The sequence below is a fragment of the Bidens hawaiensis genome, unplaced genomic scaffold, assembly GCF_021521415.1.
Source record: "Bidens hawaiensis isolate Kalapana, Puna unplaced genomic scaffold, B.hawaiensis_p1.1 tig00026628_1, whole genome shotgun sequence".
In the NCBI taxonomy this organism is placed as follows: domain Eukaryota; kingdom Viridiplantae; phylum Streptophyta; class Magnoliopsida; order Asterales; family Asteraceae; genus Bidens; species Bidens hawaiensis.
Window position 1 is genome coordinate 17,597 of NW_027494286.1, and position 23,485 is coordinate 41,081.

The following is a 23,485-nucleotide window of genomic DNA, read 5'->3' on the forward strand; positions in this document are numbered from 1 at the left end:
GGTTGAGGTTGACCGTATTTGATTGATTCTGGCCTTCGAGACCTACTTTTACAACATTGACTGTAATAAATGTAATCAAAGCCGACTCAATTCGTGTCAACTTGGCACAATAAAGCTCGGATTTTATAAACCGAATAAACGTCGTTTTAAATATGTTGTTTTTTTGTATTATAAGTAAATGGCTATTTTGGGCGTTTACTATTATAATTTTCGGGTTTAGCGTTAACACCATAATTAAGCTCACATGTCACTTTGTCATAAGTTGTATTTGTTTTATTAAATATGTTAATATTTATATTATATGGTATACGAGCGCCGCTACTGTCTTCTATATTGAGAGATTACTTTTTTCAACTATGTGCCAGCATCATAATAAACTTGACTCATACCAATCAAGTGCACGCCAATGCGTCGCCACAACACAACATATACAAACCTAGTTTATTCTTATTACTATTATTATTGCTATTATTATGTAATGTATGGTAGCTAACTTTTTGATAATAAACTTACAAATTCTGTTTAAAAAATTGTTCCCCGTTTGCAAAAAGCAAGTCCGATTAACAATGACTGTGATTTGAGAACCCTCACTTCCCAACACGTTTATATCAGCATATATCTTTATGCAACCAATAAATTTGCTTTCTAGTTTAATTTATATAGATGCCCTATAGCTTTTAAACAATAATAAAAATTGAAAATAATATAAGTTTAAGAATTAAGAGCGTGTGTGTAGCAAATAAAACCTAAGTGGATTATTATTTTTATTAAAATAACATTACTATTGGGTTTAAAATACCATTTTATTTATAAAATTTGGTACCATTACTTGGAATGGAATGTGTGCTTTGGAAATATTGGAAATATTTGGCATCATTTTAAAATTTTGGATGTTTTATTAAAGTGATTAGAATTTATAGTTTGTAGGGATTTTCTCTCGAATGCCCACCAGCACCGATTTAGCATATGTGATACCTTTGGAGACACCAACATTTTTGGACTTCGGGATTCGGTACTTGCGAGTAAGGGTACTTTTTTGGTAAAAAATGATTGCGGAACTGAATTTAAATACTATGGCTTATTCGTTTTCTTTTTGGTTATGGTATTATGTTTTGGTTGTTGTAGGGTTTTGGTATTATAGATTATTGAATGGCAATACCCCTTACCAATTTACTCAAATTGGTACTCGTACCGATTTAACTTATTGTTACCCGTAACGGTACCGGTACCAAGATCATTGTAGACTATAAAAACCAAAAAAAAAACAAAGTGGTACTAAAGCGGTATCATACCAAAATACCAGTACATGCACCATACCAATAAATTTAGTACAATATTCGATATTCAGTTATGTTGATATTCGGTGCCGAACTTTAGATATAGATACGATAGCAATTTCATTCCTAATTGTATGACTGATGTGCATGAAATTGGGAGGTTAAATAAAGGAAAAAAGTATTGTTAAATTCTAGATGAGTAAGTTAATATTGCTTTTGGGAAGGTATGAATATAAGTCATGGGAAGAATAACATTTGATTTCATGATTTGTAAGTTGTAGAGTGACAATAGTATATTTGAAAGTGAAAGTGAAAGTGAAAGTGAAAGTGAAAGTGAAAGTGTGGTTGTACATCTTATGTGTGAAAAGTGTGTAATTTGTGTGAAATTGTATTGGAAAAGGATGGTGCATTATTTGAAAGGGAAAGTGACAGATAAAAATATGATGCGTTGGTTGTTCATTTTGTGTGTGAAAGTGTTTTAATTAGTGTGAAAGTGTATTGGAAAAGTATGATGCATTATGTTGTCTATATTGAATGACATCATTCGTTGCTAACTTTATTTTATTTTATTTTATTTTTTTTTAAGAAAATATTGATCATTTTATATATAACACAAACCGAACTACATCTGGATAACGGGTAAGCGAGCAACAAGCTGCGCCGCTATCCCCTTTTGAATCGCAAAGCCTATTCTACTAAATATAAATCCTTGGTTCCTCGGGCTCTGCGAATCACTGTGGACCACCTTCTGCACGCACTCCAAGAAGCGAACCGCCTCGGGAGCTAGGGATCCAAAAGTGTCGAAGGCAAATGGAATGAACACGTGCTGATTCTCCAAACACAATGTTTCATGCTTAGCAACCTTCCTAGACTCCGCTCTCAAAACCGCCTGTCCCGGTACGAAGCCACTGTCTCTCAGTCTCACCAACGGGGACACCCCAGTGAGGTCAACACACGCATGCTTACCCCCTGCTCAGCCAAACACAAGAACATCCGCAGGACGCAGGGTAGATCTTCCCTCACGCGGATCAGTCAAAAAGTTAACTGGTGCCTCTTTCTTGGCTGAGATCCCGGCACGTCTAAGCACATCCCATAACACATCTCTAACCCAGTCATGACGATACTTGAATCCCGGCAATTCCTTACAGTGGAGGGCATGCTCACCGAATCTATCCAAACAAGCTTTTTTACAAATGGGACATAATTCATCTGGAGGGAAAAGGGGAATCATACGCCAGTATTTAAGGATGGCTCTGTATTCAACTGCCGACATCCGTTGCCCAAGACCTTCAATGGGCACAACAGTCAAAAAATCTTGGGCATGAGCCCCCTTGAGACAAGCTAAAACTGCCTTTTGTCTCGAGGTCATATCGAATCGCTCCTCCAAATCATGTACGTGTGTACCATAAAGAGCACTCGCCAAGGTTTGTTGAGGTTTCTTGGGGGCGGTCTCCTTATCAGTAAAACCGCCTATGTCAAGGTTCGGGAGAGTTGTTCCAATATTACCAAGTGCAAAAGCGTAGTCAGGATCTACCCCCCGTAACACCAGCGTTTCGCAGGACGTGGTCTTGCAATTTCCACGACCGAGACCTGGAAGCCACAAATGCATATGCGGAGACATCCTCAGCCGAGAAAATTCCTAAGCCTCCGCAACGCATAGGGAAGGAAGCCAACCTCCACTGGAGGTCCCCAAAATGCGGTCATCCACACACAACAATATCTTCAATTTCCCCCCGCAGGCCCGCATCAAAGATGGACACAGCCTCTTTGACATGTTCAGGTTGACAGGTCCGGAGCCCAAACACTAACTTAGCAACCCCCATGCACGAGCGTAACAAAAGGAGCTCACTTTGGGGGTCCCTCAGGTCCGGCAGACGTTTCATAAGTTCAACCGCCCTCAAAGCTCTTTTAGTTGCCAAAGAGCGAATAAACCCTGCATCCCGACTAACCGCTCCCCCCAAGAGTTTAACTCCCATCGCAGGCCTGCTAATCTCTCCAGAGAATAAAACCCGACATTTTCTTCGAATAATCACATGACAGCCAAAAAAACCTCTGTTTTTCGAATATTAAGCCTAAGCCCTAGAGACGCCCCCTCTGAGCGAATAATGCCCAATGCTCTAGCGACCTCCTCAGCCTTACCAATAATAGTGCCATCGTCTAAATACCAAGCATGGAAGGGCAAGGGACAGGTCCCCTGCACCCTAAGGATGAGCGGATGAAGGACCAACGCAAAAAGAAGAGGGCCAAGGGGGTCCCTTTGCTGCACCCCAGTAAAAGTCCCGATATGAGTATCCCCCACATATAAACGGGCGGGGCGGGCATATGAAAATTGGACCCATGGGAAGATGGATGGACATATGCAGCTAACTTCCCTGAGAAGGGTCGTCCGATCCACCTCGTTGAAGGCGTTAGAAAAATCAACAGTGAGTATAGCCAGGGACCCGTCAGAATGAAACGCGCTCAAAAATCTGTTAGCACTATGCAATACCGCTTCTGCCCCATTAGGGATCCCAACCCCGAATTGGAAATCCCCTAGATAAGCAGCAACCTTTTTCCCTATTTTACTCATAGCTACTTTCGACACCAATCTTCTCCAAATGGCCCCCACTACGATGGGTCTAATTCCATTGTCAGGCTTCAACAGGGGGGTCAACGGTGCCGAAGCAATGAACTCCGCTAGAATTTTTGGACAAAGCCCCCCAAGCCACAAGTTGACAACATCAGTGATGGTCTTTAAGAGCTCGGAGGCGGTCGGAGACCCCTGGCCACAGAAAGCGTCTAAAATATGTTGGGCCCGCAAACCATCCCTCCCACAAGATGTACCTTTCGGGAAGGTTTTAATACATTCCAACACACAATCACCGTCCACCTGCAAGGCTGGTTCCAATGGCACGACGGAGGGCATGGTCGGGGGGTCCACCACAGGATGTTTATCAATCAATGCTCTCAAAGTATCCCCCCCAGCATGCGCGACCCCGGATGAACACAGGACTTTGATCGCCGCTGTGTAATGGCCGTCCGCTACCTTCCGGAGGCACTGCTTGATATTGCCCCCTCCCTCTTCTTTATGTTGGCAATCCCACATCACTGGAAGTTCAAGGAGCGGTAGCACCAACTCTTCTAAACCTGCCCCATCTTTCCAAACAGCCAAAGCCCGCATAATGGAGCTACATTGAAGCGATTTCCTGTTACCGGACCTTCGTTCTTGCCTAGTAGCCGGTTTGACAACACGTAACGTGCAACGAGGCAACAACAAAAGTTTAACCCAAGCCTCAATAGACCTAAGGGCATCCACCACTTTACGGAGCCCCCCTGACAAAGCCTGGGCAAAAGCCATGCGACACGCGGGCGGGATACTCTTGACAGTGGCAATAGGAATGGCGAGGACACGCTCAAGGAGAGCGACATCTACCACAAACGTCTCAGACTGACCACTCCCAAGTTCCACCTGCGAATCGCGGGGTTGAGGGATCCCCACAATAAAATCAAAGTCGCCTCCTGCACGTGGGGTGCATTTAACAACTTCTTTTCCGTGCAGACAAGGCCTATTCAAGGCATGCAGGGCCATACACTCCCCGCATAACCAGTCTTAAGCAAGCGCAAGGTTTCGACAACGTCATTGTAGAGTTCCAAGTCCGAAGCAAGACGCTCATTTAACTGATCTCTCCTTTCCTTTACATTGAAGTGATCCCGCTGAAAATGCATGAGTAACCTAGAGTACCCCTTGTATCCCGGGATACCATCTTTGCAAACATGAAAATTTTTAAAGGGGCAACGCCAAATCCCCGTACCCGAGCTAGGACCGGGCTCTCCACCACATGCCCTCATAAATCACTTAAGAAATTAAAACTTTTTTTGTTTTTGGAAACAAAGGAAATTAAAATAAAATTTGGTGTTGGCATTTAATCAAACACCTGGCGGGCATTACTAGCGAAACCTCCAAACTAATGCCATTCAAAACAAATCGTCCAGAAAATAAAATGCTAGAAGACCAAATAAGCAAAAACCGAGAATGGGTGATGACGGTGGCAAAATAAGGGTGGAGCGGTGAGGTGTAGATGGGGGGGGGGGGTTAACGACAGTGGCGGTGGTGGGTGAGAGGCGGAGACGGAAAGGGAGGGTTACGGTGGAGCTGTGAGGCGGAGATGGAGGTGGTGGGTTAGGGTGGTGGGTAATGGAGGTGGTGGCTGAAAGTTTTTCAGGATTATGAGGTTATGAAGCCGAGCTACTTTAAAATAGTACATATAACTTTTTTTTATAGAGAACGAACATAATTTATAATTTACTTTGATTTTTTAATTAAATACGATCTGTAAGATGCTTATATAATTTGCTTATAATTCCGTTACTTGTCAAACTCTCGCTATAATAACCAAATAATTTGCTTATTTATCATTTGATTTAAAACGATTTATAGTGCGGTTTTCGGTATGAAATTTGAAACCAGTTGTGTAAACCGCACTGGCATTTAACGCTTATAAATTATTATTTTTTTTGTTATAGAAGTATAAAGTTATGTATATGCATTATATTAATTAACAATTCTTGGTTCTTCATCAAGGTGGTACACACATTTTGATTCTAGTTTTTCATAGACAGACTATATTATTTTATTAAAACACATTGTTTTAGAAACAAAGAATAATTGCTACACAATGATCCAAGAGGGAAAATTCAAGGTCCTTTTACTTCAACTCAGTTACGTTAATGGATCAAATTCTTTCCTACGGATTTAAAATTATGGAGAACAGCTGACAATGAAAAAAATGATACTATTTTAACTTATGCTCTAAACTAGTAACTTACAGTTAGGATCAACGGAAACGACTCTACTATTGACAGATCATATAGGACTTTGAAGTTGAAGGATGAAAGTTATGTTGCTTTGCATTTGTGGTTTAGTGCATCTGGTTTTCATATTGATTTATGTGAGTTTGTTATTGCCTCTCTCCATTTTGCCATTCCTTTTCGTTTGGTTTCGCCTAGTTTTGTTCTCACTTTTTAGATTTGTACTTCATATTAAAACAAAACAATTGTAGTCATTTTTTTGTTCATACAAAATTATGCTTTCTGAAAAAAAAAAATTGTTCAAAACCTAACAAACCGTCGAAGGCGGACCATCAAGCCAACCCAACCGACACACCTAGTTAAATTTTTTCTTTTTCGAAACCGTTGTTACTGATTTAGTTCAATTTTTTCGTAAAAGTTGATTGAACCCGGTTAGTTTTTATGACATGGGAACCGACCCTATTGTAAGTAGTCGGGTCTGATCAGTTCAGGTCTCGTGGGTCTTACCCGGTTTATGCTCACCCCTATTGGAGCAAACGGGTGTTACCCACCATGCCGGACCCGTTAATGGTATTCTCATCACCTGGAACCGACCCTATTGTAATATAACCGAGTCTGATCTAGTCAGGTCTTATCCGGTTTATGCTCACCTTTAACCTGGTCACCACGTTCTGTAATTCAGAGAAGGGTGATTTATTTGTCAGGTGATCCCGAATATCTGTACCTTTGTTCAAAATAAAAGAAGGTACCAATCTATACTCAAGATGCCTTAACATAATCGTCAGTATTGACAATTATTTTATTAGTAAAAACAAATACTATTTTCCAAAATAAAAAAAGGTCATTTATTTATTTAATTATTTATTTTTATTTTCAGTCCACACCTTGTATATATATCACACACACTCTTTCTACCACCCATACCTTAGACTCATATATTTTCATCACTCTTCCTAGCAACTTCAAAACTCTTCATATTAACATGATCAAACACAATAAAAAGGTCACAAACGGATCATTCCGGTCAATATTCATGCACGCTGACCGTACCGACACATTTCTAATGATTCTTGGTTGTTTAGGAGCCGTCTGCGACGGTATCTCGATGCCCACTATGTTACTTATCACCAGCACCATCATGAATAATATTGGTGAATCTTCTTCTTTGTCCATGGATGTATTCACTGACAAAATGAATAAGGACAAAAATATATAATAATAATAATACATACATACATGCATATATTAAATTTATATGGATTATGAATTTATGATCATATATTGTAGCTGGGTTTAATTTGATTTTGTATTTACAGAGTGCTGTAAATCTTTGTTACATGGCTATTGGGATTTGGGTTGCTTGTTTTCTTGGTAAGTTTTTGCTCAAATTTTCAACTTTTATTTTTGTCATTTATAGTGGAATTATAGATATATGACACATATATTATATGATGGATGATCAAATGGTGGAATGAATATGATCTGTGATTTTTTTTATTTATTTTTATGAGACCCAAAAGCTTTAATATAAGGTTTCTAAAATTTGGACATTTGAAAAAGGTCCAAGCTTGTATTTTAACCACTAGACTTCAAAAAATTCATTTTATATTTAATATTTTATTTAACATATGATTTGACTTTTGTTCTTGTGTTGATTAATTTTTTAGGATTATTTGATTGTGATAATCCCAATTTTCACTTGTTGGATAGGATTAATCTAATCATAGGATATATTTACAGACAACTTTGAACATATTTTCCTATAACAAATCTTATACGTATTTTTCATGTTATAAAAAATCTAACGAGTCACTTTTCAGTTATATGGATTTGCTTAGTAAAATACATTCAAAGTTGAGACACTTTGTAAACATTTATTGAGTTAGGATTAATCTCGAGCAGTAGATGAAAGTTGGTATTATTAAAATCTAACAACTCATTTTCTAATCAAATACACAGTTGAGACTGTCTGTAAATATTTCTTAAGTTTTAGTAAATAATTTAAAAAAAAAGATACCTTATATGTTGTAGAGGGATATTGTTGGGCAAGAACAGCAGAGAGGCAGGCATCAAGATTGAGATCAGCCTATTTAAAAGCAGTATTAAGACAAGAAGTTGCGTATTTTGATTTAAATGTTACAAGCACATCTGAGATCATTACAAGTGTTTCTAGTGACAGTCTCATTATTCAAGAATGCATAAGTGAAAAGGTAATTTTCTTCAAAATCTGTTTTAATTTTTTATATAAACTCAACGTGCATGGTTCGGTTCGGTTCGGTTCGATTATTAGCTGTTGATTTTTTGATTTTTGGTTCAGTATATTCGGCTAATAAGCAAAACCAAATTTGGGCTAATATTTTTACTTGGAAATACATGAAATAGACGTATAAATATATGAAATGAAGTTATAAATATATGAAATGGCGTTGGTATAATAAAATATAAAACATGAAATAAATGAAATGGAGGTATTCCTGTTAAATATAAATAATCAAAAATATGAAAAAATGAATGGTTCAGTTCGGCAATATTTCGGTTAATCAAGGATAAAAAAATAATCAATAAAAGATCTTTGGTTAATTCAGTTTTCAGTTAATTTCGGTTTAGTATAAAGCTATATATAATTAAATATATGAAAAAATGAATGGTTCAGTTCGGCAATATTTCGGTTAATCAAGGATAAAAAAATAATCAATAAAAGATCTTTGGTTAATTCAGTTTTCAGTTAATTTCGGTTTAGTATAAAGCTATAAATAATTAAATATATGAAAAATGAATGGTTCAGTTCGGCAATATATCGGTTAATCAAGGATAAAAAAAAATAATCAATAAAAGATCTTTGGTTAATTCAGTTTTCAGTTAATTTCGGTTTAGTATAAAGCTATAAATAATTAAATATATGAAAAAACGAATGGTTCAGTTCGGTAATATTTCGGTTAACCAAGGATAAAAAAATAACCGATAACCGATTTTTGGTTAATTCAGTTTCAGTTAATTTCGGTTCAATTCGTCGGTTTTATTGCAGGTTCCTGTGTTCTTAATGTACATGTCAAATTTTGGAGGAGCATATGTGGTGGCATTTATATTATTATGGAGGCTAGAAATTGTTGGCCTTCCATTTATTATAATTTTGGTTATCCCTGGTTTGATTTACGGGCGCGTTTTGATGAACTTATCTAGAAAGATTAGGGACGAGGATAATAAGGCCGGGACCGTGGCTGAGCAGGCGGTTTCGTCGGTTAGGACGGTTTATTCGTTTGTTGGTGAGAATAAGAGTTTGTTGGAATATTCTGCTGCTTTGGATGGGATAGTGAAGTTGGGTTTACAACAAGGGTTGGCTAAAGGCGTCGCGGTTGGGAGTAATGGTGTCGTGTTTGCCGTGTGGTCGTTCTTGTGTTGGTATGGTAGTAGGTTGGTGATGTACCATGGAGCGAGTGGTGGAACGGTGTTTGCTGTTGGTGCGGCCATTTCCCTCGGTGGATTGTATGTTGTCTTGTTTTTTATCAAGCGTTTTGTCGAATGGCTTTGTCTGCATTGCATATGGGTGTTGATTTTCGGTTTTGAATATGAAACTGAAAATGTTCAAAACCGAACCAAATTACATATTTGGTTTTTGTTTAACTTTTGAACCAAAACCGAACTGGGTTTTGGTTCTTAAATTATGAGTTTGATTCAACACCAATAGCAAATGGTTATTTATAATATGTCACTTAGCTTAATTTAACTACAACTTCTATGATTTAATCTAATTTTATTTAGCCCAACTCAATTAATTAACAATAATGGCAAAAATAAACTTTATTTAAATTTTTTTTATGATTTAATTTAGTTTTATTTAGCCCAACTCAATTAATTAAAAATAATGGCAAAATAAATAAATTAAATAAAGTTTATTCAGACGAAGCTGAAAAACCAAACCGAATTGAAATAAAGTTTTCGTTTCATTTTTGAATGTTCTGAAGTCGATTCGGATCGGTTGCAGTTTTCGACTGAAAAATATTCAAATGGACTGAATAAATCGAAAACCGAACCGACTAACCCCTAATTCTGCATACCATCCAATTTGTTTTTTATTTTTTATTTTTTATTTTTTTTAAGAAAAAAAATAGTTTATGTTTTATCGGTGACTCTATATTATCTTCTTCTGAATCTGACATTTCATGGAATGACTTGTCTGTATTCTTGACACCACCTAATTTGTTCTTTTTTAAAATTTAAGATAACATTTATAGAAAAAAAGAACAAGATGGCAACCTTTTTGTTTTCATACCTAATCAATATTATTATTATTATTATTATTATTATTATTAAACCTTAATAATGTTGAATTTGACTTTTACTTCTTATTAAAGTGATAGCTCATTGAATTCCTTCTTTATAACACACTTGTACATCTTGTATTTTAATGATCTACTTTTAACAATATGTTTTTATAATAATAATAGCATAAAACACTACCACTATAAGAATAGCATAAAACACTTGTAATGCACTAATGTTTTTATAAGATAGTGGGTAGACGGTTGTGTAACTGACTACTACATAACACTTATATAAAAAGGTAGAAGTGTATTATGCAGTTCTCAACATTTTTCTGGTTCTCATTTGAATGTCTATCTATCTAAATAATTCCGATAATGACAGATCACTGGGTTCCGGATTATCTAGCGTGAAGTGCTTCTCTGACGCAATTGCTGCAGGCGAACGTATACGTGAAATCATACTAAGAGTACCCGAAATCGATTCTGACAGCATGGAAGGCGAGATACTAGAAATATTATTCGGGGAAGTGGAATTTAATAACGTTACATTTGCATTCCCGTCAAGGCCGGAATCTTTAATATTAAAAGAGTTTAACTTAAAGGTTCCCGCGGGTAAAACAATGGCGTTGGTGGGTGGGAGCGGGTCAGGTAAATCGACAGTGGTTGCATTGTTGCAACGGTTTTATGACCCGCAAAACGGGGATATTTGCGTGGATGGGGTGAGGATTGATAAGCTTCAACTAAAATGGTTTAGATCACAAATGGGGTTGGTGAGTCAAGAGCCTGCTTTATTTGCTACAACTATTAAAGAAAATATATTGTTTGGTAAGGAAAATGCTACAATGGATGAAGTTGTTGAAGCTGCTAAAGGTTCAAATGCTCATGAGTTTATTTCTCAGTTGCCTCTTGCCTATGACACCCAGGTCATTTTTCCATCCTAGAAAACATATGTTTTTGGCCAAACTAATTCGTTAAAGCGTATATTCTGTGTTAGGATCAAATACAAATATATTTAACGTGTTAAGCGTACACATAGTTGGAGTAATTATGCTAACACAAGAGTAAATATTATTACTTTATGATTTTTTGAATTAGAGTAATTATTATTACTCGACTTCATTTTTTGTATTGTGATTACTCTAGTTTAAAATCGTATAGTAATAATAATATTCTAGTTACTTGTACGTTTGGTATGTTATTTCAATCTATTATGAGTGAACTGTGGTTTGTCCAAATATGCGTTTTTAGTCCATTAGTTTTGAATTTGCGATTTTCGTCCCTGTAGTTTCATTTCACTTGCAATTAAACCCGAATTCATTATCCCCGTTAAATCTGGTCGTTAAACCATCAGCGTGCCCGTCACGTGAGGGGCGGTTTTGTCCTATTTTTCCCCAAATACACCTCAGCCCCTCACTTGAGGGGCTGACGAATTAGAACTGGGGTTTATTGGGGAGAAAAAGGACAAAACTGCCCCTCATGTGAGGGGCACGCTGATGGGTTTAACGACCCGACTTTAACGGGGTTACTTAATTCGGATTTAATTGTAGGTGAAATGAAACCACAGGAAAAAAATCGCAAATTTGAAACTACTGGACTAAAACCACAGATTTGAACAAACCACAGGGACAAAAACCACAGTTTACTCTTCTTTAATAAAGTAAAGTTGTTTTTATACAATAAAGCAATAAAAACAAGAAAGATAAATAGGAAAAAAAATTAAAAAAGATAGTAAATACAGTTATAACTTTCTTTGCAAATTGGTTCGTTAACAAAATAAAAGATAATGATTTACCTAAAATAAATAAAAGAAAAAAGTGATAACTTAGTAATAAAAAATGAACAAACATTTTGTCAACTTATCTTGTTAAATAGCCAGTTTTGTGCTTTTGTATGATCGGATTTTATATATAAAAACTGTCTTTTCATAATAATAAGATTAAGAAATACACGGTTTATATAATGCATTTTTTTACTATTGATTAGAAAGTGATGTAAAACACTTTTATGGATTGACTTTGTTTGTTTCTTTTCGTTGTCATCAACATATTATTGATTCTAAATAAACATTATACTATATTTTTATATATTATAAATTTATAATGTATGTAGTATATGATCAGTCTCATAACAGGTAGGTGAAAGAGGAATTCAAATGTCAGGTGGACAAAAACAAAGAATCGCAATCGCTCGCGCAATAATCAAGTCGCCTCGTATCCTTCTTCTGGACGAGGCGACAAGTGCGCTCGACACAGAATCCGAACGAGTGGTTCAGGCTGCACTTGGTCGAACCACCATCGTCATAGCCCACCGTCTCTCAACTATTAGAAACGCAGACGTTATAGTCGTTGTCCAAGATGGTCAAGTAGTAGAGTCTGGTTCCCATGATAACCTCATCCAACTCGAAAACGGCATTTACTGTAAGACTCACATTAGTTATATGACCTACTTAATCATTTATCTTATTATAATTGATCATTGACCTTATTATCCCTATGGTTAATTGGTATTTATTTGATGGACATAATTACCCTTATTAACCCTAAATAGGTTTCCCCTTGGATACATATAAATAGTTAGAGAGCTAAGACCTAATCACCAACTAATTTGCATTAACCCTTCAACTAATTGCCGTCGCCTCTCTCTAACGTCTAAGCCATCCTTACGGTGTATCCTAAACGGGAACCGATCTCAGTTAAGATGGTATCATCATCATCGATCAACAACATCACTGGATTAACGGGTACGTAAATCTTATCATGTTTTCCGTTTATATTTAGTCTCACGAGAATCGATCAACATGTGGTATCAGAGCGGATGTTGATTAATCGATTCTCGTTATTCCCTAAGATCTGGAATCGAATCGGAAAACTCTAATGAAATCGCCGTCTCATGTTTACGGCCTCACTGTTTTCGCGGTATTCTTTTGAACTGCGGTGATCTCCTCATGTTTATGAGATCATGTTTTCGAAACCATCACGATAAGCTTCCTGGTTTCGAGTCCAGATTTAGATTAAGAACAGCCCTCATGCATACGGCTGTTCTTGTTTCTGGGTAACTTTAGGGTTTCAGACTCGCAACATTAGGAAGTTGCGAGTGTCATGAAACCAAACCTAAATCAGCTCGCAACTTAGTATATTGCAAACTGGTGAATATTCAGTTGCTCGCAACATTAGCGGTTGCTCGCAACATCAGTGGTTGTTCGCAACATCAGTACTTGCTCGCAACTTAGCTTATTGCTTGCAACTTAGCTAATCAAAATTTTTCTGCAAAATTAAACCTACTAACTCAGAAACTTCTATAATTTTGGGGCTAAAAATTTTTTGCTTTTCCCGCACCCAAAGAAGATTCTATGGGTTTCAATTTGCACTTACATGAATTTTGACTTAGATTTTTTAGTTTTGTCACACCACTTAAGTATAATGGTCTTATTGTAGAAAACTAAACTTGCTTAACTTGAATACAACCTAATGGTTTCACTTCTGCCCAAAGGTGATGTGTTACACCTGTAAAGCTATTCAAGTCTAACCTAAGCAATTTTGCCTTAGATACACAAATGTATTACTTCTGCCCAAAGGTGATGTATTACACACGTGTTTTTGCAAAACTAACGTTGCAAATAAAATATTTCAATTCTGCCCAAAGGTGATTTGTCATATTTGTTTTGCTTAATAATAATAATGTTTTGTTCCTAATATTTGAATAGTGGCGAATAACCAAAGTGAAAGTCACAATTCAAGTAGAACCTTATGTAGTCTATTTATATTTGGTGATTATAATAGACTGTTATCACAGCTTCATTAGAAAAAATGGTCCTTACTTTCTGTCTGCCTTAGTTTTAGTTACCCCATTAGTTCGCTCTAAATTCTTCTATAGGATAATTTTGTATCCTTATTTATTTCTTTGATCCACCTCAGCACCTAATATGGGAATCGAGACGCTTACTGGTGCGAACTTTGCTTCATGGAAGGATTCTCTCATGCTGACTCTTGGCATTCTGGATTTTGATTCCGCACTAAGAGAGGAAGCGCCTCCTGCTCTAACTGACAAGAGCACTGCTAATGAGAAAGTTGCTCATGATCGGTGGGAGAAATGCAACCGAATGTGCCTGATGTTAATCAAGAACTCCATTAGTATATCTATCAGGGGAGCTATTCCAGATTCTCCTAATGCTAAGACTTATCTGGAATCTGTGGAAGCTCAGTTCAAGGGGACTTCCAAGGCGTATGCAAGCACTCTTATGCTAAAGATGATGACAACTAAGTATGATGGACGCAGCGGTATTCGTGAACACATCATGATGATGCAAGACATGGCCCATAAGCTAAAGGGATTAGACATGGAAATTAGCGATGGTTTCTTAGTCCACTTCATAATTACCTCTCTTCCTGCATCTTATGAGGTTTTCAAAGTCAACTATAACACTCAGAAAGAAAAATGGAATGTGAGTGAGTTGATAGCCATGTGCGTACAAGAGGAAGAGCGTTTGAAGTTGGAAAAACCAGATGTGGCTTACCTGATGACCGCTGACTCCAAGAAGAGGAAGGGCACTTACCAGAAGAAGAAAGAAGTTTCGAAGGTCCATAAGCAAGATTCAAGTGCATCCAGCTCTAAGAACTCCACTGGCAAAGTCCACTGCAAGTTCTGTCGCAAGATGGGACATATGCAGAAAGACTGCCCTGACTTCAAGGAGTGGCTGAATAAGAAAGGTAATCATTTCAATATGATACTTGAGTCCTTTAATTTAGAAGTTCCAACTAACACATGGTGGTATGACTCTGGTTCTACGGTTCATGTAACCAATTCTATGCAGGGATTCCTTACAATCCAGAAGCTGGAAGGAAACCAAAGAACGCTTAGGATGCCTAATGGAAAACTGATGGTAGTCAAGGCTGTGGGAACTTATGAATTATGTTTTAAGACTGGTTTTTGTATTAAACTCTATGATACCTTATATATTCCTGAGGTTACTCGGAATCTTGTATCTGGAATTAAATTAGACAATGACGGTTTTGAAATTTCTCATGGTCATGGCAAACTTACTATATGTTTGAATTCTAAAGTGATTGGTACAGCTTTTCTGGAGGGTCTCTATAAGCTAGAACTAGATGATAACTTTACCAATTCTTTGTTATCATATAACTTAGATGAGAACTTAACAAAGAAAAATCGTAAGAGAAAACGAGACTTAGAAACTTCATCCATGTTGTGGCATCAACGTTTAGGCCACATCTCTCGAGAACGTTTAACGAGACTTATTAAGGATGAAGTATTACCCCCTCTCGATTTCGATGATTTTGGAACTTGTGTCAAATGCCTTAAGGGCAAAATGACAACAGCAAATAAGAAAGGTGCCACTAGAAGTTCTGGTTTACTAGAACTTATTCACACTGATATTAGTGGACCTTACCAAGTTGCTGGAATATCTGGACATACTTCATTTATCACTTATATTGATGATTATTCTCGTTATATGTACTTGTATCTAATTAAAGAAAAATCTGAATCACTAACAACTTTTAAAGATTATAAAGTAGAAGTTGAAAAACAATTAAATCGTCAGATAAAAGTTGTGAGATCAGATAGAGGAGGTGAATATTATGGTAGACATACTGATGTTGGTCAGGCTCCTGGTCCATTTTATGAGTTTTGTAAAAGCCAGGGGATCGTAAACCAATACACTATGCCTGGTACACCTCAGCAGAATGGTGTTGCTGAGAGAAGAAACCGGACACTTATGAATATGGTGCGCAGTATGTTAGCCAATACTAATTTACCCTTATTCCTCTGGACCGAGGCCTTAAAGGCAGCTGTTCATATACTCAATAGGGTTCCTTCGAAATCTGTCCCTAAAACTCCTTATGAACTTTGGACTGGAAGGAAACCGAGTCTTAGATATATGAAAGTATGGGGCTGTCTTGCTGAAGCTAAATTCTATAATCCTTTTCTAAAGAAACTTGATATGAAATCAGTTAGTTGTTTCTTTATCGGGTATCCCGAGAACTCAAAGGGTTATAGATTCTATTGCCCTTCCCATGTCACTCGCATTGCAGAAACCAAGGTTGCCGAATTCCTTGAGGATTTTAAGGTCAGTGGGAGCAGTGCAAATCCTTATTCTGATTTGCAAGATGTACACGACGCGGGGGAGAGAGATTCGTCGCTCATTTTAGCTCCGATTACTCCTCTTGTACAGAATGCTGCCACACACATTACTGCTCCTATTCTTCCACAACCAGACCATAATGAAGCTCCGTATGATCCTGATACTGAAAACACCTCGAATGCTCAAGGTCCTAATCATTCAGAACCCGAAATTCCACTCAGGAGGTCATCAAGAACGAGAACGCCCACCAACTTTGATGGTTATGAAACCTACCTGATTGACTCAGATATGGATGCTGGAAAGTTTAACGATCCCACTTCTTACCATGAGGCCATTAGTAGTGATCAGTCTTCTGAATGGAATAAAGCTATGACTGATGAGCTTGACTCCATGAAGAAAAATGATGTTTGGGATTTAGTTGAATTACCTAACGGTGTCAAACCCGTAGGATGTAAATGGGTATTCAAAACTAAACTAGATCCGAATGGCAACATTGAACGTTTCAAAGCGAGATTGGTTGCAAAGGGTTTCACTCAGAAAGAAGGAATAGATTATCAAGAAACCTTTTCTCCTGTTTCTAGAAAGGATTCTCTGAGGATCGTTATGGCGCTCGTAGCACATTATGATTTAGAGTTACATCAGATGGACGTCAAAACCGCTTTCCTTAACGGCGACTTGGACGAAGATGTATTTATGAAACAACCTGAAGGTTTTCAATCTGAAGGTGAAGAACATTTAGTCTGCAAGTTGAAGAAATCCATATACGGGTTGAAGCAAGCATCACGTCAATGGTATCTTAAGTTTGATGAAACCATGAAGAAACACGATTTCGTGAAGAATCAAGTGGATCAATGCACCTACCTCAAGATGAGTGGGAGCAATTTTACTATTCTTGTCCTTTACGTAGATGATATTCTATTGGCAAGTAATAGCTTAGATATGTTGCATGAGTCGAAGCGCTTACTCTCGCATAATTTCGACATGAAGGATCTCGGAGAAGCTTCTTACGTTATTGGCATCGAAATACACCGAGACAGGGCAAATGGGATCTTAGGTTTATCTCAAAAGGCCTACATTGAACGTGTTCTTACACGTTATAACATGCATCATTGCTCTCCTTCTGTAGCTCCAGTAGTAAAAGGAGATGTTTTCGGTTCTTTCCAATGTCCGAAAACAGAGGCTGAAAAGGCGCAGATGAAAATGATACCTTATGCATCAGTAGTCGGGAGCCTCATGTATGCTCAAGTCTGTACTCGTCCGGATATTGCTTATATTGCTGGAATGCTAGGCCGTTATCAGACTAATCCTGGCCTAGATCACTGGAAAGCAGCAAAGAAAGTTCTTAGATATCTGCAGGGGACGAAAGACTACATGTTAACCTATAGAAGAAGCGATAAGTTAGAAGTGGTTGGTTATTCTGATTCTGATTTTGCTAAATGCAAAGATGACAAGAAATCCACTTCGGGGTATATTTTTATGTTAGCAGACGGACCTATTTCTTGGAAGAGTCATAAGCAGCAGTTAACCTCAACATCCACTATGATGGCAGAATACATTGCTGTATATAATGCTACCTGTCATGGAATGTTGCTAAAGAATCTTATTGCTGGACTCAAAGTTGTCAATTCCATTTCTAGACCATTGAAGCTTTACTGTGATAACTCAGCTGCCGTTAGTTTCTCGAACAGTAACAGTTCGACTGGTGCTGGATTATATCTTGATACAAAGTACTTGTTTGTGCGTGAACGAGTTGAGGAAAATAAGCTTTGTATTGAGTATATAAGTACGAAGAATATGCTTGCGGATCCGATGACTAAAGGTCTCCCACCTAAAGTATTCGAAGAACATGTTTCGAAGATGGGACTTAATAAAGACCTTGTTTAGGGGCATATTGTACTTACTAATGTTTAATGTTTAATAAAATTTCCTCACTTATGTGATTTGTTTGTCTCTAATATATGTTTACGCTAGCCTAACGACATATAGACAATAATGATACAAATCAACGTTAAGGGCTTATTTGTCAATTGATCCTAATGTTCACTTAGGTTTTAAATTTTGGAACTGTAGTATGACTAATGGGGGTCCTGAGTCACATAATGATTCTACGACTGTATTTCTCTGTTGCAATTCCGGTTTAGAACAAAATGAGTATTAAACCCTGCAGGCTTACGTAATACTCATAATAAATGATCATTTGGTCAAGTGGGAGAATGTAAGACTCACATTAGTTATATGACCTACTTAATCATTTATCTTATTATAATTGATCATTGACCTTATTATCCCTATGGTTAATTGGTATTTATTTGATGGACATAATTACCCTTATTAACCCTAAATAGGTTTCCCCTTGGATACATATAAATAGTTAGAGAGCTAAGACCTAATCACCAACTAATTTGCATTAACCCTTCAACTAATTGCCGTCGCCTCTCTCTAACGTCTAAGCCATCCTTACGGTGTATCCTAAACGGGAACCGATCTCAGTTAAGATGGTATCATCATCATCGATCAACAACATCACTGGATTAACGGGTACGTAAATCTTATCATGTTTTCCGTTTATATTTAGTCTCACGAGAATCGATCAACATTTACTCGTCATTCGTTCGCCTCCAACAAACCAAACGAAGCGATGAAACACCCGTTGGATCATTTCCAATAACCTCAACTTTTAATGTACATAGAACAAGTAGTCGGTCGAGCTCGATAAACAAACATGTAGGTGAGAATATGAACACTGCATTTTTAGCTAATCAAGAGTTTCCAGTTCCTTCGCTTAAACGCCTTTTGGCAATGAACATACCCGAATGGAAGCAAGCGTTGTTAGGAAGTTTGGGTGCGATTTTATTTGGTGCGATACAACCCCTTTATGCGTTCACATTGGGTTCAATGGTATCCGTTTATTTCTTAACCGATCATGACAAGATCAAGCGCAGTACGATGATTTACGCGCTGTATTTCTCTTGTTTAGCAGTTTTCTCCATGGTGGTTAATATTGTTCAGCATTATAACTTTGCAGCCATGGGTGAGTACTTAACCAAGAGGGTTCGAGAACGAATGTTGTCGAAGATACTCACCTTTGAAATCGGGTGGTTCGATCGTGATGAAAATTCAAGCGGAGCCGTTTGTTCTAGGCTTGCTAAAGATGCCAATGTGGTATGAATTTTATGACGAGTTTCTTTTATAGCTGGGGTGTTTGCGGTCCAATTTTGACAGTTTTTTTTTTAAACTGTGAGCCAAACCGTCAGTAACGGTTTTAGTTTTTGTAAATCAAAATCTAACTACCTACTACAGTTTGAGACATTGAATTTTTTTTTAACTAAAAAAGGTATATTGCTTTTGTGAAGTTTTTTTTTGGGAATGAAAGTTATCTGCTTGTTCAAAATAAAAAAAAATTAAAAAAAAAATTTCTTAACTATCACGTTTTGGTCACTGCCGGTCCCAACAAATGAAATAACGGGTGACGGTCCCACCTTTTAACATGTTTGCTTCCAACGATCCACGACTAGTTTTATTCGAGCTTTTATCGAACAATCTACGAGCTGCGGGCTTTTTGAACAGCCCTAGCTGCGAACAAAAGGTGATAGTTGGGATTATTTAAAACCAATATACCGATGAAAAACCTACGAAGAAAACCGATTATCAAACTAAACCAACGACCAGTTTGGATGATTTCACAGTTATGTACCAAACTGTGAACACCCAAAATTTGGCATTCCAAGTTTTATGATTTTTGTGAATAATATCAGTTATGATGTTGATAATGATTTGCAGGTCCGATCATTGGTGGGCGATCGATCCGCACTGCTAATTCAAACATTCTCAGCAGTGGCAATCGCGTGCACAATGGGGCTGGTGATCGCGTGGAGACTAGCACTAGTTATGATCGCGGTCCAGCCGATAATAATCATATGCTTCTACTGCAAACTAGTTTTATTAAAAAACATGTCACAAAAAGCCATGAAGTCACAAGACAAAAGCAGCAAGCTCGCAGCCGAAGCGGTATCAAATCTACGCACAATCACCGCATTTTCATCCCAAACCCGAATCCTCAAAATGCTCCACGAGGCCCAAAAGGCGCCGATGCGTGAAAGCATCAAGCAAGCGTGGTACGCTGGGTTCGGGCTCGGGTTCTCAAAGCCTCATGGCGTGTACTTGGGCTCTAGACTTTTGGTATGGTGGGAAGTTGATTAGTAACGGTCAACTCGGGTCAAAGGCGTGAAACAACGTTTATGATATTAGTAAGTACCGGGCGGGTGATCGCGGATGCGGGGACCATGACTAATGATTTAGCTAAAGGGTCGGGTGCGGTGCAGTCGGTGTTCGCGGTGTTGGACCGGTACACTTTAATAGAGCCCGAGGACCCGTATGGTGAGAAACCCGGGACCATAACTGGTCAGGTCGAGATACGCGATGTGGACTTCGCATACCCTGCTCGGCCCGATGTTATGATCTTTAAAGGGTTTTCAATTAATATCGAATCCGGGAAATCAACCGCTTTGGTTGGACAAAGTGGGTCCGGGAAATCGACGGTAATCGGGTTAATCGAGCGGTTTTATGACCCGTTGAAAGGCGTTGTCAAAATCGACGGTAAGGATATAAAGTCATATCATTTGAAAACTTTAAGAAAATATATCGCGCTCGTGAGCCAAGAACCGACGTTATTTGCAGCTACGATACGTGAAAACATCATATATGGGGCTTTAAATAATGTTAGTGAGTCGGATATAATCAAGGCTGCAAAAGCCGCTAATGCTCATAACTTTATTTCGGTTTTGAAAGACGGGTACGACACGTGGTGTGGTGACCGAGGGGTGCAACTTTCGGGGGGTCAAAAGCAACGAATAGCTATAGCCCGAGCCATATTGAAAAACCCGTCGGTTTTGTTATTAGACGAGGCGACTAGTGCACTAGATAGTCAGTCAGAAAAGGTTGTACAAGAGGCGCTTGACCGAATGATGGTTGGGCGGACTAGCCTCGTGGTGGCTCATAGGTTAAGCACGGTACAAATGTGTGACACGATTGCGGTTTTGGATAAGGGGAAAGTGGTTGAGATCGGGAACCATGGTTCGTTACTAGCGCGAGGGCCGGCTGGAGCTTACTACTCCTTGGTTAGTCTTCAAAAGCCTAGTTCTATTAACCGTACGACCGGTTAACGTTTATTTGATGGACCGGTTCGGGTTTCAAGATCGCAAGTGTTGATATCGAACGATTTTGATTCGGGTTTTGACGCGAATTTGAGGGTGGTATGTATATAATAGAAAGGTTTGTAAAACATATCATCTCTTAGCACAAATGATCTGAATTGTAGATATGTATATGTAAAAAGTAAATAAATTGATTTGATCCTATAATTTGGATTGACCCTAATGGTGTCAATTTTTGGGTTTACTTGTATTTGAACATCTTGTATTTATTCCAATATGTTCTACAACTAATAGATTTTTATGATACATATGTTAAATAAGTTTTAAAATATGATTCAGTTAAAAGAATTACTCATTACTTTATCAAACGCGTGTTAAATTCAACTTTTGTTTGTTTTAATTCTGATAACGTAACGGACGTGACAGAAACCAACCGAATTCGCATAGACTTACCGCCTCAACGTCCGGGACCGACAACACTCGGGTATTACCAATGCCCGAGTTTACCGACCGACACCACCTCATTGGTCCACTCAATTTTTATATATTTCCCTTTTTAGCTCTGGTACCATAACGAACGTAGCCAAACCCGAACGAATTCGTGTCATTTACCGCCTCAATGCCCAGGACGACAATGCTCGGGTTTACCGACAAGCAAACGCTGTTTTATATAATTGATTTTTCATATGTTAGTTTGACGAATATATTTTTTGGGTTTAATGCTAAGATTTTACCAATGGTGTCTACACCATAACGAATGTAAACGATATTGACCAAATTCGCGTAGACTCGCTGACGTAGCGCTCAGGCTTTACCAACACTCGGGTTTTATCAACACCTAGTTTCAACGTTGAGGTTTTACCAACTGCCCCGACGAAACGCTCCGGTATAATACTAGTTTAATGTATATTCAATGTTGTCGATTGGGTTAAAATGTGAAAGATGCTAGACTTGAGAAAGTGACCTATACGTGTTGACTTTGTGTGGTCAATGGGTCGGAACTAGCAACCAATATATCAAGGACTCCCAAGGCAAAGGTAAGTAAATCTTATACATCAATCTACTATTATACTTATGCTATAAATCATGTAAGTTTGTAAGGTGTTTATTATTTATGATGGCAAGTAAAAAGTTGGAACTAGCTAATAATCTACATGGTATGCAAATTTTGAGGTTATAAGCATTAATGGTTTGCGAGGGATTGAGATTGAAATGGCATGTAAGAAGAGTATGGTTTATACATGCTCCACTATTAGATACGCTATACACTGAAGAAAGTCAAGGCAGACTATGATATGTCGCACATTGGGCTTCGTATGCTTTTTATATTTTTCGTTACCAATAACTTATGTTGTGAAATGCTTTAGGTAAAGCTCGTGAATAAGATGGTGTATAACAATCAAGTACATGAGAAAAAAAATATGCATCTTAAATTTTAAAAAATTCAAAAAATGCAATACATCTCATCTATCATTTGTCTACAACAACTCTAAATTATAAAAAAACTACTATATTAACTTTCCATATGTAAAAAAAAATACCATATTAACCTTCCATTTAAAAAAATTGCAATACATCTCATCCATTACTTGTTAAAAACAAGAAAAAAAATAATAAAATGAGTTTTTAATAAGATAAAGACAAAAATATGAAATGAATTCGGGGTTAAAATGAAAGTATAAGTTTTTAAAAGTATGATACCATGGAGAGGATGTGATTACGTGATTACTCTATAACAAGAAAAAAAATATATATAACCAAACCTTATTTTATCCCTACCGGCCCACCCTACTCAGTTCCTATCAGTTTGAGGTTTCGAACTTTCCCCATTTGGACTCACTTTCAACAAGAGCCGGTTTTGACTTTTGACCAACGTTAACCCAACCCAAAACCCGTTTTGACCAA

At 37.7% G+C, this 23,485-nt stretch overlaps 1 pseudogene across 1 annotated transcript; it reads left to right on the top strand.

Moving 5' to 3' along the window:
- Window positions 1–7,013: 7,013 nt before the first annotated feature.
- LOC143573751 (ABC transporter B family member 15-like) lies at window positions 7,014–21,835 on the top strand (annotated as a pseudogene). The gene is made up of 8 exons (XR_013142487.1): window positions 7,014–7,264; window positions 7,380–7,436; window positions 8,097–8,275; window positions 9,091–9,548; window positions 10,710–11,250; window positions 12,459–12,737; window positions 19,023–19,589; window positions 20,208–21,835. The product of XR_013142487.1 is annotated as an ABC transporter B family member 15-like (transcript).
- Window positions 21,836–23,485: the final 1,650 nt, after the last annotated feature.